We start from the raw sequence: 15,182 nt of genomic DNA, 5'->3' as shown, positions 1-15,182 counted from the left end.
GGTTTCTTCACGTACCACCTACAGAGTCAGGCTCACAGAGAGTCCGGGATTAATGAGGCTGTATGGCCAACAGAGGGCTTTTGTGTTACAAGGTAAACATGGGATTTTTCAGGTCAGAGCATGTTCAGGATATCCTCCCCGTTCAGGGAACTCGCCCAGCGAGGCTTTGCTGCTTCCTGGTGACTCAGGGGACCACGCCAGCACACTTGGCCTGATGATGGCTTCCTTGGGCCCACAGGAAGGCAAGACCCCATGCAAGGGTGAAATGGGGCTGAGAATGAGCCTACCCTGTTCAACTACCACAGAGCTTCACTCAGTGCCAGCAAAGACATCGCAGCCCATTTGGGAGGCTACGAGGGTCCTCCTCCTGCACTGACACCAATCCAGCCAGGTGTGGGTGGCAGGGGGATGATTGCTGAGTATGAAAAACAAAATTTCACCTGAGATGACCTTGACCTTCCTTCACTCCCATGTCCAGTCACTCACTTCCTTGGTGTTGGTTGTGTTTTGTCCAGATGCCCAACAGCCTAGCTCACAGTTCAAGCTGTCTAATACAATAGCCACATGGGGCTTTTGAAATTTAAGTTTAATGTAATAGAATTTCAAACTCTGTTCCTTAGGTACACTGGCCATCTTTCACACACTCCGCAGACGCGTGTGGCCTGTGGCTAAGCCACAGAGGACGGCAGAGAGAGAGCTGACATCACCGCAGAAGGTCCTATGGGGCTCACGGGGAGTCTTCGTGGGACTTCTCCCATGTTTTGTGCTGCCTTCAAGGAGCACATGAGAAGAAGGGTTTTGCACAGAAGATGTGTCAAATGTACAGAGGGAGAGAAGGGGCGAGACCAGCAGGGGGAGAAAATTCCAGAATGCCTCTGGGCCTCCCGGACTCTCTCTTCTGTTTTCAAGCCTGAAGACAGGCTGCTTGCTCTCTGACTTCCCCCTCTTGCTGCTCGGTCCCCCGGCTCCCAATTACCATTGGGTTTTATCCCAGACAACTCAGACCAGGAAAAATAAAAACTTTTAATGCCTAAAATTTAAATTCTACTAAAACCGCCATCCTTTGCACATTCGGTGGAAAAAGTCAGGCTCAGTTAGCTAACGGCCCCTGGCCAAGGAGGCAAGGCAAAGGCAGGTCACACTGGTGCGGGCGGCTCTCGGTGAGCTCGCACAGGGGCCCCTGGGTCAGCCCTCACCTGCATCCCCCGGGAGTGGGGGAAGGGGGCATGAGGAAAATCCAATTTTCTGTAGCAAGTGGAAAGTGACCAGAGACAGGAGACCACATGCAAGTGAAGTTAATTAAACAGAATGTGTGCGATGTGGCTATAAACTTAGGCTGAACTGGCAGTTTTCATCTGCATATTATTTATGGAATTATTTTATGACTTACACATTTCCCCCATAAACAGATATTTCAAGAACAAAATTGTAAAGCAAGGCCAGCATTTACAACAAAATTTCCAAAAAAAAAATGTGCTGCTTTGCCTAATTGAAAGAATAAATACTAGGGTGGAACTGAATATCTTAGTTTAATAAGCAAATAACCCAACTTGGAAAACAGCTCCTATTCAATACTCCTTTACAAAGCAGTAGAATGAAAACGAACTTTAAGCTACCCATTCTAATGACAAAAACAAAGAAATGATTAAAGGAGGATTCTTAAAATAATGCAGGCTCTCCTTTCATCATCGGTTTAGGAGAAATCTACACAAGAAATTACGAAGAGAAAAAAGTGAGAAGAATAATATAATATGCCATTTCTGAAAAGCAAACCATGAGAAAACCCTTATGTAAATAGAAAAAATTACAAAACAGAGATATCATTTCAGGATAGTAAGTAAAATACAATTGGTATTTTACTTACTGGTAATATCAAACAAACAGAAGTCCTATGTATGTGTGCAACTGGCCTATGCAATATTCATTTCTTTTCTACTGTACTTCCCACATGGTGGTTGGCATTGTCCATGAGGCCAGCTCATTCCCTCGCCTGTGAACGCCCAGTGCCCAACTGCAGGCTCCAGCACGTGTCAAGCATGGGATGCATTTTTGTTGCATAAGTGACACCAACTAGACCAAGTGGGTGGGGGAGGATGCAGGGAAGAGACAGAAAAGCAAAAGGGTGATGAACTATGACCGGCATGTTCTCTGGGAGGGAAGGTGGTCATAAAGGCTTTTTACAGGATTTATATTCTACACAAAAGGCAGGACCGGCTGTACAATTTACAGGGCCCAGGGCAAAATAAAAGTCTAGGGCCCCTAGTTTAAAAATTCAGAAGTTCAAGATGGTGACCACAGAGCATTCAACCAATCATGGGGCCCTGGGCGACTGCATTGGGCATACCCTGTGTAGCCTGCCCTTCCAAGGCAACCGAGAGTTCCTGACAAATTTTAGCCAGAGGCAAACTGATCAGATTCGAGGAAGATCTTTAAGAAAGATCACCAAATGCACTTTAAACTATTGTTAGCCAGAAACCTGGGGAAACCTGGAAAAAAAACTACACTAGCCATGAAAAATGGGGAGGGCCTGAACAAATCAGCCAGTGGCAGAAGGGCTGAGAGGGGCAGAAGGTTCCAAGAGGGAACCAAGGACTCAGAAGCCACTATCCAGATTGTACTGAGAGGGGAGACTGGCAGAGGGGTGGGGAGGGGAAGGCTAAAGAAAATGGGCGGATAACAAGTAAGACTTGGAAATTTCTGCCTCCGGCAACCAGGTAAATTGAGCTGTAGCAGAGCCAGCCCATGAGGACATCTTTTGTGCTCTGAGAATGATAATAAAATGTGGAAAGGGATAAATACCATGAAGGTTATCATGAAGGAATAGAGACAACGAGTTTTCGGGCTAGGAGCAGACAGACATGACTTCCTTTTAAGAACCTGAGAGAAAAACAGGAATTGTGCCATGGCAAAGCTGGCATTTGTGCTGCGTCTCAAAATACTGCTAATTTGGGGGTAAAGAGTAGCAGGTGGCGAGTCCAGGAGGAACTGGGTGTGTGGGGAGGTACAGGGCGTACAGAAAAAAAAAAAAAACTGTGTTTTGGATCACAGCACTTCTGTGAGCCAGCTAAGACCTATTTACAGGAGAGAAAGGCAGGCGCAAGGAAGCCAGGTGACTTTCCAAGGTCACAAAGAGAACCAGAAAAGAACGTATCCAGGGTTTTCTCAACTGACCACACTTTCTCCCCCCAAAGTCTTCCATGGTTTAGACTATGTTAATAACCAATTAAATTATCAGCATGGCAAACTCAGCAGAAGGCAGAACAGACCCCAGGTGTTAAGACCACCGAGGGCCTTAACAGCAAACAGTCGATGGCTGGAAATGAGCTGGGCTCCAGGCTTGACGGAAGCTAACACATTTCTGGCAGACTTGCCTGCTGATTTGGACCAAGCAAATCGCTGAGCCAAATTCATCGCACAAGTGCTCACAAATCCAGGGACAGATTTCTTTTTTTTTTTTAATTCAGGTTATGCCTGAATGCCCGGTATTGTCACGAGAAAGTGCTTGTTGGAACATTTGCTTCTTTCTTATTGATGAGCAGCTGTGGGTGACAGAAACATAAGACTCAGGAGTTTCTGTCCCTTAGCCCTCTCAGTCTGTTCTGGTTGAAGATGATTACAAGCTGTATTTTGAAACAAGAGCCAGTTAAAAGGGAGAGATGAATGGTTTTATTTCTCAAACCAGCTTCAAGATTACTCAAAGCTTCATCTCACTGATCTTTGCACAATTTTATTCTCATAATAGGTTGGAAATGGGAAGTCATTTTTCATAAGGCTGATTTGTAACTAGTTGGCGATGGAACTGTTAACGTTGGTGTGTCCTGTGAAAGTGGACATTTATTATCTGACTTCTGGCCTGAGCTGCCCATTAAGTTTTCATCCACCATAAGAAGCCTCGGACACCCTGCCCCACTGTTCTCAAAGCCGTCACGATGTGACCCCAGGTTGTGAAAGGTCCTGGGCAAGGCAAGTTCTTCCCAGAACCTTTCTAAAGGAGCCACAAAACCACTGTTTTGAGAGAAGCCACAAAACCTCTGTTTCAGAGAGAAGACCATGTAATATATCATTCAAACATTTTTAGCATCTTCTGGAACACTTTTGAAAGTAAAGGAAGCTTTTATTAATAAGAACATCAAACCTATAAATATAACTCAAGCCTAAATGAGAAAAACCATTTCATATCTTCACTCTACCTGTTAGTAATGTACTTTCAAAGGTAAGCCAGCAAACCTTTGCCGCTTGGACGAGCACCTTGCATCATACATGAATATAAGTCCTCCAATGTAGAGAGAAATCCTATCAGTCAACTGACAACAGATCTTATGTAGTTTTGTCCCCTTCCATAAATTTGAATCAACTGACGCTCACAGATAGTGCCTGGATGTTTAGAAACTGGATTTTTTTTTTTTTACTTAAAATCAAGGGAACTTAATTCTCAAGACTAAAGGAATTACTACAGCAAGTACACACATTTTACCTTGGCTCACTCCATTCACCATGTCTGGAATTAATAAGTACTTATTGAATAAATAAATGAGGTGATACATTAATTCCATCAAAATCCCATCTGGTTGCCTGTAACGTTCTCCAAACATCGTGGTGAAGGATAAACTGGCAATGAGAGTTATCACGAGCACTTCAATGTGGCAAAGAGAGAAGAGAATGACCCTTTCAATGGTTATTACATGCCAGGCAGTATTCAAGGCCCCTTACATAAATTCTCTATTTTAACCCTCAAATCAATCCCATGAGACAGGCATTATTATCCTCATCTTACAATTGAAAAAACAAGGTTTGAATAGTGAACTAACTAAACAGATCAACTGTATAACAGCCCAAACCCACGGCTGTCTGAACTGCACAACCCAACCCTCTTCCCTTCCCATTATGGATAATGTACACTTTGCATAGATCACCCAAATGAAAACTCTCAGCATTAACAGAAATGTTAAGACACTACAAAACAGGTACGGGAATTAACATTTTATTGGGGGTGGTGAGTTAAAATTTTAGCAGGAGAACAAAAAAGAATATATATGTAAATACACAAAACAAAAACTTTGTCACTATGGTAGGGTCTTCAGAATGCTCATGTCCCTGTCCTGGCTGGTGTAGCTCAGTGGATTGAGCGCGGGCCTGCGAACCAGATGATCACGGTTCGATTCCCAGTCAGGGCACATGCCTGGGTTGCAGGCCAGTTCCCGGCAGGGGACCCATGAGAGGCAACCATACATTGATATTCCTCTCCCTCTCTCCTCTTCCCCTCTAAAGATAAATAAATAAAATCTTTAAAAAAATTTTTTTAGAAAAATGTGCATGTCCCAAATCACAACTGGTCATCTTCATCAAAGAGCATTTGTTAAGTGTGAGATCTTGGCTGATTGCCTGTGTCACTCACAAAAGGGACTATACATCCTTGTCCTGTCCTTTTGAGAGTTTCATTCCTCCATGTATCAAAGTAAGAAGTTAACCAGTAAGAAGAAATAAATTACACACAGTTCAAGAACTCTACTCGTCAGTGAGTGACGAGAGGGGAGGCCATTTGAGGAGAACCAAGGCTGAAATGGTCTCAACAGTGTCCCTCTGGGTTTCTATAAAATCTTTTAATAAAAGCAGCTGGAATTTCATCCTGACTCACAAGCTTGCGTCGTGTGTCCCCAGTACATCTTTTGTCTTTCACAACGAGTGCCAAATATCAGAGTCTTGAAAATACTGGAGAGATTGTTTGCTTTTTATTTTGTTCCTTTCTCAGGTTCCTTTTGCAAATGCATTTTGGGTTCGGCATTCCTTAGACCTACATCTTCACAGGTAGTTATTGAAATGAGCATTTCCTTGTGACCGTGTTTAGACCATGAAGATTTAAGGCGTGTTGCTGACATGGAGGTTCCCTGAGTATCACTGCCCTTCCCTATGTACTGCAAACTGAGGGATACATTTTTAAATGTATCTTACCACAAACCCAGTGGTGTCCGTGGAGGCTGGGAATGAGCAATGCCAGAGGCAGCTGGTGTTTTGCACTCAGCTAAGGCCTGTTCGTGGCCCTTTCCCCTGTAGAAAGCAGGCAGACCTTGAAGCCCATCCCAACGTCCCTAAAGCATCCCCTGCCAAGGGCAGCACTCACTCTGAGCTCATGAGGTGTAATGAGCACCATCCAAGGCTATCAGCGGGCCAGAGCTGCTGCCTTTCTATAGAGTGTGCAGTACATGGGAAAACGGTAAGACCTGGAGCCCATGGCCCTGAAGTCCTATTCCAGTTCCATCTCTTAGTAGTAATCACAATCACAACTAGCTAGAAAGGTTATTTCCATTCCCTGAGCCTCTGCTTTCTTGTTCTCTACAATGAGCTATTTATATAAAAACCTGACTGTAGATATTTCTTTGTGTGGCCAGCCGCATAATTCTTTGCAGTGTTCAAAACAAGGCTTCAATTTGGTCTGGACAAGTCACAGGGTTTTATAAAGGTGATACCATGTGTGCAGAGTCTGAGTGGATTGGGATGTAGAAAGAACCGGATTTCTGTTCTCAACAACATGTGAGGAACTCCAAGGCTCTACAGTTAACCCTACATCAGGGAGAAGGGTTCCAAGAATCCGCAGAGAACAGAGGGATGAATGGAGGGCCACTGAGGGCTCTCCGAGTGCTTGCATGAGGCAAAGCAGGCCTGCTGGCTCTCACCGTCCGCTCCATGAAGCACGCAAATTTCTTTATCTGGAGTTCAAAACCCTCTGGATTCTGTTTTCCCTGCTGTGCATTTTCCTCCCTCTCAGCCCATACCTTTCATGCTAATAAGGCTATTTTTGCTGTCTGGACCTCCCAGTGTCCCCCTAGCTCCACGCCTTAGCTCAAGTCATCACTTTCACATTGAATTCCTTTTCTGAGTACAATAATCTGGCTCTGTCTTCAAGGTATACTTAATGTGCAATAAACTCTCCATATATGAACCCATCAAGAATTAGCCATTGTGTTCTTTGCTGAGGGCATGTTTAATTTACGTTATTTTATGATACACCTAATACCTTAAAGGCACTGTGTGAAATGTTACAGGATTAATTTAGAAAGCCCAACTTCCATTTAGTAAGAGTTCTAAAGCACAGAGACATGAAAGGAAGAGATTAATTAATCAATTGATACTAGGAAAAAAATATATCCTTAATGTGAAGAAAGTCATAGCTCTTTATACTGAAAAGCACACTAAATAACAAGTTAACAAAATTATGAAAGACTCGTACAAAACATAGCCTAGTAAAATTATATAATTCCACAGATAACAAAAGCAGAACATTTTCAAAGAAATGAACAGACAACACTTTAACATTTTTATATTTGTTTTTTTCATTGGCATCACTAGATAACTACTACAAATCAGAAGCAATATGTTTGAAGCTTCAGAATTCTATACACAGTCAAGGGAAAAAATGTACATATCAAAAAAGAAAAAGTATTTTGGCCGTGCAAACGTGCAGATGACTTATCACACCAAACCTGCTCTGAAGCACTCAAGAATGCACTACAAAAAATTAACCACATGATAGGATGATGACGTGATACCCTCAGAATAAATCATGGTATTGTTAAAAAATAGTTGATACATAATCATTATTAATTAAAGAAAATATAAGGCTATTATAGTAGATGATGACACAGGAGGGAGAATAAACAGAGATGGTACCCTGAAGTTCTTTCAGTAGTCAGAGAAGAGTACGATGAATAACTTCACATGACCACAGAAAAACACGAGTTTTTTTAAAAATGCATTAAACATGTCGCCATACCAAGTACCAAAAGTAGATACTGACCCATAACTCCAAAGCACAGGAGAAAGGAAGAACCAAGGAGCTGGACAGTCACTGCAGTGAAGTAAACTAGCTGTAACACACTGATAGGGAATTTATGATGTGCAAATGTCACTATGACACATAAATCACCTGGAAGAAAACTCCATTCAACTACTAAAACAGGAAAAAAGATCTGGTGCACTAACTGATGGTCCCTTTATTTAGGTCACACGACAAAGATGCAAGAGAGTCTAGCTCTCAGCACACGCCACGAGGACTGAAAAGAAGGTGGAGATGTCCCACTAACATTCAAATCCTGACTTGAGCACTTTTTAGTGCTATTAGTAGTTATTACATACTATTAGTAGTTATTACTGTTAATATCCAAAAATCATGTGAAATCTCAACTATGAGAAATGGAAAACTAGACTTAACTAGTTCCTTAATATAACTCTCTAGAGATTCTCTAAACATGGCTGAGATTATCTTCAAGACCATTGCAGCAAATTCTGTTCCATCTATTTATTTGTCTGAGCTGATTCTAAAGCTGGCATGATTTCTCTTTGCCCGGTCACTGTAGTTCCTTCTCGGTTAATTAAGATAAGTAACTCCAAAAGCCAGCGTGCAGCGAAAGCGCTCATGGTACAGACACTAAACAAGATTAGAAAAATGAACATTCGAAATGGCCATTTAATCTCAAAGCTATACTACAAGGGGAATGTCTCTGATTCCCAAGTGATAGCACACAGATGTCTACATGAGATGATAGATGGAATAAAGAATGCAGGAAGGACTAAAAGTAATGGAGTGCTTATTACAGAGAGCCAGCTCTTTGAGTTAAATCTGGTTTTCCTTTCCCATGGTGCATGAGACCAAGACGACTGGAGAAGACTGGAAAGAAAGAGGGATTTGGAGTCAGAAGTCTAAATTGCAGACATGGTGAGCAGGACAGTTCACCTTCCTGAGCCCTGGTCCTCACTTTTGAGGTACAGGGAGTGGTGCTGACCTTCGGAGTAAATTATACAGATTAAACAAGACGACAAGCAAAGTCCTTTACCAGTTGCAAAGTGTTCCCCAAGGGATCATTTTTTAGAAGCCATGCAATTTGCAACCAAGATCTAGGAGAGTCTGAGAGAGAAATCCTAATATCAAGGTCTGTTCCATACCCTAGACAGTAAGTTACATGTTCATGCAGAGAGAACAGACAAGTGAGAAAAGGGCAAATGTACAGCCCATGAAAGCAGGCCCAGCTCCCCAGCGGCACTCAGTGCTCGAAGCAGCAGGCTGGGCGGACGACCACGGCTGGCCTCCTGGAGCCAAAGGGAGGCCGGCAGACTTGTCTTCCTTCACTCTGCCTGGCCCTGGGGGGCCTCAATCAGTCTTGGCGGGTCTTACTGATCCATCCCTGATCCAAATTTATTCCTTCCTTGTTTTCCCATTTCACATCTTGATGCTTTTCTGAATGATTTGATTAGTAAATTATTCAGTAAAGCAATTGTAAATTATTCTATTTCATCAATTTTACAACCGCTGAAGGAAGCTGTTCAAAGCATCTCTCATGGCGCCTGCTCACTGTGTTCCCAGAGCCCTCCCCCCCGCCACACACAATCTCACTGCGGCTCATAAATGCAGGGAGACTTGAGGTCTGTGCAGCTTCACCCAAGCTCCAGTGTGAGGTGCACTTCTGCTTCAGAGACCATGTGTGGTGTGTTTGCCTTGGGTGATTAGCACACACTAGCTGTGAGACTTTGCCAAATTATCTAACCATTCTTTGCCTCAGTTTCCTCATCCGTAACATAAGGATAATAGCACCTATCTCAGGGATGTTAAGAGCATTAAACGAGTAAATACTTGTAAAGCATTCAAAAGAGTGCCTGGCATATGGTAAGAGCTATATATGTGCTCGTTAAATAAAGACAGACAAGCCCTGCCTGGTGTAGCTCAGTGGATTGAGCGAGGGCCTGCAAACCACACAATCACAGTTTGATTCCCAGTCAGGGCACATGCCTGGGTTGCAGGCCAGTTCCCGGTTCCCAGCAGGGGACACATGAGAGGCAGCCATACATTGATATTTTTCTCTCTCTCTCCTTCCCTTCCCCTCCCCTCTAAGATAAATAAATAAAATCTTTTAAAAAAATAAAAATAAAGACAGACATTATTTGTAGGTAAAATCATGAATGAATCCATAATAACAAACTTTTAGGTAAAGGTGAACATATATTACATATTTATTGTACACGAATACCGCAAGGGTGTTTGTCTCGGAGACACTATGTCAAAACCCATAGAGCTTTGCAGAATAAACACTCATCTTTAATGTATATGAAGCTGAAAAACCATTTGGGAGGTCAGGGGATTCCAGGATGGAATGCAGACTGTGACAAATGAATCTAACTGTATCACAAATGTAGTATAAATGAAACCCCCTCACTGAAGGAGTGCGGACAGAGAGTGTTGATCTAAGAGATTTTGGAAATGAATGAAATCTGTAAGACTCAAGGCAAAAGAAACCATACATTAGCACTGCACTCTGGTTGTTAAAGTCATTTTCCGTGGGGGTAGGCGTTAATCCTGGTGCCGCTCCACATGTATACTGGAATGTCACAATTAAACAAGCGGATGGTGGACGGTGGGAGCCAGGGTTCTGGTTGCTGAGTGAGAGCTTACAAACAAGCACAGGGAGAAGGCCAGAATAATCTGCGAGATAACAGACTGTGGCAGGGGGTATCACAGGAACTCACAGTGAGCCTAACAGAGATACAGACGGTCACACACGACTCTGTGTACATACACATATGTACTCCTCACTCTGTCAATGAAGAGGGCTTGAAGAAACAACCCCCAAGCAACAAGAAACAGACCGAGCACCGAGAATTGAGTTTTGAATGGTCTTCTCAATAAAAGAACTAGGAATCCTGGGAGAAATGGCTGCTTCTCATGACCTCGTTCATCTAGACCTTATTGCCTCCCAGTGGCAGGCACCGTCCCCAATACTATCACGTTGGGGGTTAGGACTTCAACATCTGAATTCTAGGGGGACACATACATCTGTGAGGGTGTTTCTAGGTGACCGAGAAAAGCACTGTTCTCCCCAGTGTGGGTGGGCCTCGTCCAATCAGTTAAAGACTGGAACAGAACAAAAAACTGAGCAAGAAAACCCCTCCTGTCTGACCGCTCTGTGGGGACACTGGTCTTTTTGCACTGACTCTGATTTTCACAGAACTGCTCATTTGACCACCTTCTTCAGATCACCCAAGGAATACGTAAAAAATGACTGAACAGGTAAGTTACGCTATATTTATTCATAGTTTGTTAGTGACCAAGAATTCCAGGAAAAGTCTTCTCAATGACTCTTTTCATTCATTTGGCATAAACACAAACTTTTAATATTACTCAAAATGGCCCTGGCTGGCGTAGCTCAGTGGATTGAGCGCGGGTCTGCAAACCAGACAATTGCAGTTCGATTCCCAGTCAGGGCACATGCCTGGGTTGCAAACCGGTTCCTTGCAGGCTAACTACCAGCAGGGGATGAACAAAAGGCAACCATACATTGATGTTTCTCTCCCTCTCTCCTTCCCCTCTAAAAATAAATAAATAAATAAAATCTTAAATATTACTCAAAATGTCCCTTCTGTACAACTCAGTGGTCACCGCCAGTAGGACAATGGGGCTGTGAGGATGCACTACGCTCTGTACATCAAGTTCTTCGTCTTGCCCCCAGACTGAAACCCCAAGTCTTTCTTCCCAGTGTACAAAACAGAAGTGGCACGCTCAACGTCCTCAATGCACGTGCATGTACTTTTTTTCTAGACACTTATAAACCAGTCTAAAATACCTTTGGAAACAGCATGGTATTCTGAATATAGTTCTTAATACTATTTTCATAAGAAAGGTTTCAGAACTGTTGCCTCTTGAAGTCAAAGGAAGTTGCCAGAGAGTGTGTGGGCGGGGGGAGTTAAAGAAGAAAGAGAGTAAAACAAAATTCTTTTGTTTGCCGGTGGTTTTTGCACCTGGGGATTTTTCTTTCTGATGGCAAAAGGATCAGACTTAGCCGAAGCAGTGGGTACATTTAGCATTTGCAAATACACAGGGCATTGTTCTGCCTCCCCCACGGTATCTAAAGTGGAGGCACCACAGGTGGAAATGGCCCTAGCATGCCACAGGTATCGTTAGTATCAGAAACTACCCGCCACCTCTCTGAACGCAGGACTTTAAAAACAACTCCAACCACGCACTATCAAGTTTCCGGCTCTGCTTACCATATTCATTCTCACCGTTGAAGCAGAAAGCGTGTTTCTTATTTATCTGACTTTCATTGAGGAGAGGAAAGACGTACTGTCAGTGACTCTGAACACCACCCTGTTGGTATGCAAGGTGAAATCTCAGGTAAAACTCGGATACACCTCAAGCGAGTTAGGAAGAGGACGCAGTCGAGAGTATAAATGAACTTGCTTGTTCGGGCAGCTTTCGGCATGCGCCACCCTCCTGAGGGCGACAACCTGAACTTGCAGGGGTCTCCTGTCCTCCCAGCACCTTCTGGAGGTTCCCCCACCACCCACAGAACTGCATACTCCTTGGTCTTTTCTGCAAAGACTGAGAATGGTTTCGTGCACCTTAAGTCACAAAAGCCCAGAGAAGAAGACACGAACCCAAGGAATGAATCCAACTTCTGATGCCTAGCGTGCACAAGAATGCCTCTCCTCATGGTGGTGTTTTGCAGGAAGGACTCAAGGGGGGACAGCAGCCCTAAGTGGACAGCACTGCCCTCCCACGTACGGAGGGTCCGGAGTGACAACAGGAGGTCCAAAGACCACCGGCCCAGTGCTGGCTCCTCCACATACTGTCTCTGTGTCCTCTGGCAAGTCTCTGCTCCTGAGACTCAATTTCATTGTGTCCAAAATTAGACTAATAACCAAAAAGTAGTAATAACAACAATCCACTGTTATGAGTCAGGCAACGTGCAGGCCACTTTTCTTAAAGCATCTCCTCCAATTTTCCAAAGGCCAAGAAGGGACTGTTACTATTGCTAATTTGCAGACGCAGACATCGAGGCTCAGAAAGATGAAACAACTTGTCCACGTCATAGATGAAGAATGTGTGGGAAAAGGATCTGAATCCCCATATGTCTCCCCAAAGCATGTTCTCTCCAAAAGCAACACTGCTCTTCTGGAATTCTCCTTCTTCCTCCTTCCCTCAGGTGGTCACGGGAACCACATCAGAGAAAGTGTAGCAACACAAAGTGGGTGTAACATGACACTGTAGGCTACCTTTCACATCCTAGGTTATCGACAACTGTGGGGAAAGGAAGAGAGGTGGGGAGGGAGGACGCCTTCCTAGGTAAAAATAGATGCGCACAAAGGCAGCTCAGACCAGTGTATTCTTGATTCCAAGGATGAGTCAATAACCACAGCCAGGGCTTTGGCAAGGGCTGACTTATGATTCTAGAATCCAAAGCCTTAAAAAAGGAAGTTCTAGAGTTCAGAGAGAGCATTGTGGAGAAGAGATACTGGGCCAGGCTGTGGGAAATGGCCTCCATGCGCAGTGTCCCCTGGAGAACCTCACGGGGTCCCTGGGAGCTCTCTGGAGCATACAGCTTCTGGCAGCCCCATGAACAATGCCACAACTGCAGTGAGCCAGCGCCAGAAGGAAACCCTTCCTTCCTGTAAAATTGGCCCCGACTCACACCCAAAAGGAAAGCCCACTGACCGCGGTAATTGACCTGTGGCTTCTGTTCCAAAGAAGAATGTGGCCTTCAGGGGCCAAATTACAGGCTTACGGGATTTCCCAGCCATAAACAGCTAGTCAACAGTACATGGCGAGGGCTGTGCCCCCTTCTGGAAGGGGGCTCTTACAAATCTTCGGTATTTAACATGTGGTCCAAGACTCTGTTTCTAACGCTCTTACAAATCTTCACGGTGTGCCCAGTCAGGGGGAGAGGTGGGGGCGGGGTTTGGTTTGTTCTGTTTTAATCTGATGACCTTCCGGAAACACTGACTGTGGAAACACGCCTCTGTCGTTACTGGTATCACTATCCCTTTCTTGTTCCGACTTTGGAGTCGTGGTTTGCACAGAGCTGACTACCAATTTCTCATTTCCACTTGACACATGGAGTTACCTAATTACCCCCAAAAGGGCCTTTTCTTAAGATTTGACCACAGACGTAAGATTTATATAAATTATAAACATATACATTTTATACATACATATTTATATACACATGCATGTATATATATACACAGCAAAAAATACATGTCATTCCAAAAACCTAAGGAAATTATTTGTGTATTCCCAATCCCCTTTCAAACTGAAAAAAAAGTATGTGTGTCTATTTCTACATGTATGTGTGTGCATGCAAGTGTGCGTGTAATATTTTTAGAAGGAGTGAGCAGAGCCACTGGCCGAGGCGGCCCCAGGTGCACGGCAGGGGAGCCAGAGAGGCGGCCTGGTCGCCCAGCACCGGCCGAGCCCGCAGCAGCTCTGAGTCCCGGGGGCAGGACACCTCAGCAGTGCCGTTTATTCCATGCCACTCAGGAGCAGGGACAGCTAGGGCAGACAAAACCAAGAAGCTTCACTTTCTCAAGTCCAAAATGCAAACCTGCCCAAAACTACAAATAGAGGATTGAGCTTCTCTGTCAAAGACTCAATCAGCGCCGGCACAATGGAGACGGGGCAGCAGGGAGAAGGCGATTCCAAGGAAACATCGTCTTGGATGCTCGCANTGTGTGCATGCAAGTGTGCGTGTAATATTTTTAGAAGGAGTGAGCAGAGCCACTGGCCGAGGCGGCCCCAGGTGCACGGCAGGGGAGCCAGAGAGGCGGCCTGGTCGCCCAGCACCGGCCGAGCCCGCAGCAGCTCTGAGTCCCGGGGGCAGGACACCTCAGCAGTGCCGTTTATTCCATGCCACTCAGGAGCAGGGACAGCTAGGGCAGACAAACCCAAGAAGCTTCACTTTCTCAAGTCCAAAATGCAAACCTGCCCAAAACTACAAATAGAGGATTGAGCTTCTCTGTCAAAGACTCAATCAGCGCAGGCACAATGGAGACGGGGCAGCAGGGAGAAGGCGATTCCAAGGAAACATCTTGGATGCTCGCACACCCCCACTACTAATAAACTCAGCACACAATACAGGCGATCTATTCTGCGGTCTTGGAAATAAAAAAAAAGTAAGATACAGTCGTGCACAGGCATCAATCTTTCATAAATAATCTAGTAATTGCCATACATTTATAATCAGGAGAAGATATGAGTATCCAAAGCATAATTCTCTCTAGCACAAGAAGCTGGCCTATGCTTTCAATGGAAAATAGATATCTGTTTCTAGTAAACTGAGTTTAGACTCACTAATTCTTCACGAGACTGTAAGCTCAGGCTGATTGATTCAGTCAAGCGGTGTACCTGGGCTTGAATTCTT

The sequence above is a fragment of the Sturnira hondurensis genome, unplaced genomic scaffold (assembly GCF_014824575.4).
Source record: "Sturnira hondurensis isolate 20B ecotype Veracruz unplaced genomic scaffold, ASM1482457v3 Scaffold0007865, whole genome shotgun sequence".
NCBI classification, from domain to species: domain Eukaryota; kingdom Metazoa; phylum Chordata; class Mammalia; order Chiroptera; family Phyllostomidae; genus Sturnira; species Sturnira hondurensis.
This window is presented reverse-complemented; position numbering follows the sequence as displayed.